Genomic DNA, 5,845 nt, shown 5'->3' on the forward strand with positions numbered 1-5,845 from the left:
TTAACTCATACAACTCACTTATCCTCTTCTCTTCACCCTTCTTAATATTTTTATTTTTCACTTCTCAACTTCTTTTCACTATTTTTAATATAATCTTCACATTATAGTGAATATGATGATGATGTTTGTTATTTTAGTATTTTCTATATGTTTACTATTTTTATTAGATATCATTCTCCATACGATTTTCAATTTTTCCTTGCAATACTTATACTTGTAATATTTCTCCTTTTATTTATTGCTATAATGATTTAACATATAATTTTTATTGTACTCTCTAATGTAATAATAATATTGTAATTCTTATTATATTAATGTTCTGTTATAATTATCACCATGTCGAATCTTGTCAAATTTGAGTTCGTTGCACTCAACATCACGGGAAAGAATTATATGTCTTAGAACATAGATGTAGAAATGCACCTAGAGTCAATGGGTCTAACCGATACCATTAAAGAAAATAATAACAAGTCACCACAAGAAAAAGTGAAAGCAATGATTTTTCTTCATAAACATTTTGATGAGGGCTTGAAATGCAAATATCTCGCGGTTAAAGATCCATTTGTCCTTTGAAAAATTCTGAAGGAGAGATACGACCACCAGAAAGAACTCGTACTTCCCGCCACTCACGATGAGTGGAACAATTTATGTTTCTAAGATTTTAAGAAAGTCAATGACTACAACTGTCATGTTTAGAATTATTTTGCAACTAAAATTTTGTGCAGTAAATATCACATATAGTGAAATGATAGAGAAAACCTACTCCACTTTCCATACATCTCACATCACCTTGCAACAACTATACCGTTTGCGCGGTTATAAGAAATTTTCTAAGCTAATCTCAGCTCTTCTTGTGAAAGAGAAAAATAATGAATTGTTGATTAAAAATCATTAGTCTCGTCCTACTGATTCAATGGCATTTCCCGAAGCAAATGTTGCATTCTCTAAAACATTTAGGACGAGAAAATATAATCATGGCCATGGTCGTGGTCGTGGCCGTAGCCAAGAACACGGTAGAAGTAGTTATTACAACCCTTCAAGGAATGATATGATCCAAAAGAAACATCATGATAAATGAGAAGATGTTAATGGAAGTTCTTCCCAGAATCTTGAAGGTTCTTGTTATAGATGCGATATTAAATAGTAACTAGCATCGAATTTGTCGAGCATCATAATACCTTTGTAACATTTTTAAGGCATCTCTAAACAAGAAAGAAAAGGAAGTCAATTTTAATGAACACCACGACTCTATCAATTACTTAATTCATCTTGACATCACAAACTTACTGTTGATCTTGTTAAAAGTATCATTGGTAATATTTTGATATATATATATATATATAAATGTGCTCGAACGTATTGATATTGTACTTGATTTTCATGAATGTTGTGTTATGACATTTGAATAATTTCATGAAATGTTAAGACATTGCTATCTCTTTGTATAAAAGTATGATATGGAAGGAATCAATAAATAGTACCAAAGAATAGTACTATATGTATGAACAATAACATACTTGTGAATAGTACTTATGAATAGTACCATACTTATAAATAGTATTATAGCATATGTTTTCATTTCTTTTTAAATTCAGTTGTATACTTATTTGTGATCTTATAATCATAAATTAACTTCTCTATGGATTAATTTCAGATTCTCGAGTTTTATTAATGTTGAGGATATTTACATACGAGATAGTGATACAATGCACACTATCCTTAAATATAAGGCCATGTAGACCTAATTGAAAATAGCATGGAATATATGTATCTTATTACTAAGAAGTGCACATTAGAAAACTACAAATGTTTTCTTCAGAATTGCATTACGCATATATAAATTTGATTTAATCACATATAGTAATTAAAAAAAAATGCAAACATTAATTTTATGGCATGATCATTTCGACTATCCTGGTTTAATAATCATGTGATGAATAATTGAAAATCCATATGGACATTCATTGAAAGGCTAAAAGATCTTTTAAATCAAGAAAATTCCATGTAAAGCTTATTCTCTGGATAAATTGATCATAAGGCTTTCACTAGCTAAAATTGTGACAAAATTACCTACATTTCTTAAACATATTCAAAGTGAAAATATTGAAGGTGATATAAGTGACTCATACATTAACCGTGCAGATTGATATATGTATCTAGTAGAAGTTCCCATATTTATCTATTATCAACTCGCAATTGGCATTTGCGAGATTTCTTGCTCAGTTAATTAGATTACGAGCACAATTTTTGATTATATACAATCAAGAAAGTTAGACTTAATAATACTGGTGAATTTACATCTCAAGCCTTTAATAATTGTTATGACCATTGAGATTATTGTTAAACACTTTATTACTCTCACAAAATGGTTCGGTTGAATCATTGATTGAGAGCCTTCAACAAATTGCTAGATCATTAATAATGAGAACACAATTTCCTATTTCTATATAGGATCATGCAATTTTACATACTATTGTATTAATTTGCATCAAACCAGAGATTTATAATAAGTACTCCCCATTACAATTGACATTTGGTCAAAAAATGTTCTAGTTGCTCCACCACAATGCTCTAAGATGGATACTCAAAGAAAGCTGGAAATTTATGACAGGTTTTAAAATCCTTTGCATATTTAAATTTCTTAAATTCCTAACGGATTGCATTTTTACAGCAAGGATTGCTTATTTGAATATAAAATAGCATTCCCAACATAAGGGAGAGAAACGAAAAGGTTGGAAAAACAAAATGATATTTTGTGGAATGCATGTTTGTTTCTCGCACTAATCAATGTAAGTTAGAAGTACTTCAACGAATCAATTACTAGATGCATTTACTTATATAAAGAAAGTGACTAAATCACATACACATACATCAGTTGCTATTGTTTCAGCTCATACTAATGTCCCTGACGGAAAAAATTTGAAAAATATAGCAGTAAATGAGTATAAGGCATGCCTGCAGCGTGGTAAACTAATCGGTTCTAAAATGTTAAAAATCTGCAAAAGAGAAAAAGAAAAAGTTACACGAACTGGCACTCCTGAACCAATAACTGACATAAAGACCTTTGAAGTGGTCTAAGTATCTGAAATAGTGAAAATATTGAGATCTTAATAAATTATGTCAGTACGTGTAAAGAATGAAACCATGATAAGATTGTTGTTAATAATGTATTTACAGTTGAAATAACGCTTGATATAATGAAAGAAAGTGAGGATCTTGAACCAAATTTCGTCAAAAAGTATCGATGTAAAAATAATTGGCCAAAATGGAAAGACGCTATACATGCTAAATTAAATTGCTTTATAAGTGTAAAGTGTTTGGATCTATTGTCATCACGCCTGAAGCTATGAAACTTGTGGGATATAAATAGATTTTTATGAAGAAACATATCCTCTTGTGGAGGATGCAATTATCTTACGTATGTCATTAGCCTGATTGTCCCTGAAGGACTTGATATGCGTCTAATAAATGTGGTAACCACATATTTATAAGGTTCACTAAAAAGTGACATTTATATGAATGCCATGAAGGATTTAAGACGCTTATCTCGGGAAATGTGTTCAACTAAACTACACAGATTTTTGTATGGACTAAAGCAATACGGATGTATGAGACATAATCATCTTAGCGTATATCTCTCAAAGGAAGGTTTTGTATACAATGCTATTTGTCCATGCATTTTTCACGAGATGATCAAAATTCAGATTTGCTAGCTATCATTTGTTGTATAAAATATTGATAACTTAAATATTATTATAACTCTTGAAGAGTTCAAAGAAATTGTTGCATATATAAACAAAGATTTCGAGATGAAGAATTTAAAAAAAAAAAAATAAAGTTTTGCCTCGATTTGTAGGTTGAACATTTGTCTTATGGAATATTTCATACATTTTACAACTAATACATAAAAGATCTTAGACCATTTTATATGAAAAAGGAGCATAATTGAGTTTCTCGATAATGGTACAACTACTTGATTAGGAAAAGGATCCATTTCGTCCTTGAGATGGAAATGAAAAAGTCATTGGTGTCGAAGTACCATATTTGAGTGAAATTAGAGCTCTTATGTATCTTGCTAATTGTACCCATCTAGATATAGCTTTTGCTACTAATCTATTAGCAAGATTTAGCTCATATCTTACATGGAGACATTGGAACGAAATTAAACATGCAGTCGATTTAGGATTGTTTTATCCTAATTGATCAAAATAAAGAATGATTGGTTTTACAGATGCAGGATGTTTGTCAGTTCCACACAAAGTTAGGTCTCAAACTAGATACGTATTCACATGTAGAGGTACTGTTGTTTCATGGCGTTCACAAAAGCAAACACTTGTTGCCACTTCTTCAAATTATACCGAAGTTATTGCACTCCATGACAAGTCGAGAATGTGTATGTCTGATGTCTATGACTCAATATATCCAAGAAAATTACGGACTATATTTCAGTAAAGATCCAACAGTATGATTTGAAGACAATGCAATACGTGTCGCTCAAATAAAGGAAGGTTACGTCAAAAGCGATAGAACCAAACACATGCCTCCGAAGTTGTTCTTATACTCCCATGAGCTCAAAAAGAATAAAGATATTGGTATTCAATACATTCGATCAAGTGACAATGCAACAAATCTTTTCACAAAGGCACTGTCCACTACAACGTTAAAAAAACATATCCACAATATTATGATGCGTTATCTGCGAGATTTATGAGCAAGGCCTATACATGTCAACTTGAGGGGGAGTTTACGTGGCTATACTCTTTTTCCCTTATTATGGTTTTATCCCACTAAATTTTTTTAATAAGGTTTTTTATAAGACAACATAAACACGTATAGATAAATGATGTACTATTTTTCCCTTTGCTATAGTTTTTATCCCACTGGATTTTTTCTAGTAAGGTTTTTTATGATGCATCATGAATGATTGATATCTAAAGGGAAATGTTATATATAGTAGCTGTCCACCTCAGTCAAAATTACTATATAAGTCAGTCAAAGTTATTATGTAAATCGATCAAAATTACTATTCATGTCAGAATCTTACTGTGCAAATAGTAACCATAAGTAGTAAGTACTGTGTAAATATTAACTATGAATAGTGCCAAATTTTTTCTATAAATAAAGCTCTAAGACTCTTCATTTTATACAATTTCACAAGATTTCTCAAGTTTCTCTCTCTAAAGTTTTCTTCCTAGTTTTGCATTTTCTTAAGCCTCGTTCATTTCACATATTCGAGTTTTTAATTTTAATTTTGTCTAGTTAAAAGCTCTCATAAAAAGTCACATTTATCTTTTTTACTACAATAAAAAACTGTCACATAAAATCACATCTCAATTCAAATTAAAAACTCAAATGAACAAACTGAACGAGACCATAATGTTCGAGACCATAATTTTTGTAATATAGGCCCCGTTTATTTCACTAATTCAAATTTTGTTATAGTAAAAAAATTTTAGAAATAATCACATCTAATTTTTTTACTATAATAAAAAATTTTCATATAAAATCACATCTTAACTCAAATTAAAAATTTACATTATCGAACTGAACAGCTATGCTCTGCTTTAGATCCTAAAGAACATCCTTAGATATTCGAAAGCTGTTCCCACATCCAGATCTAGCCACGTCGTCCATTGACCGAGGACGTGGTGGGGCCCAAGATTTTGCACCAGGTATCGGCATGATCCCACTGTTGACCCTTTGAGCCAAGTACTCAACGAATCGCTCCCCAAACACATTTCACCGCCTTCTCTCTCTCTCTCTCTCTCTCCTCCGCGCCACGTAGAGCTTCTTCGTCGTTTCCTCTTCTGCTTCTTCTCTCTTTTGGTTTCTTCCCGACTTTCCC

The sequence above is a fragment of the Morus notabilis genome, unplaced genomic scaffold, assembly GCF_000414095.1.
Source record: "Morus notabilis unplaced genomic scaffold, ASM41409v2 Scaffold333, whole genome shotgun sequence".
NCBI classification, from domain to species: Eukaryota; Viridiplantae; Streptophyta; class Magnoliopsida; order Rosales; family Moraceae; genus Morus; species Morus notabilis.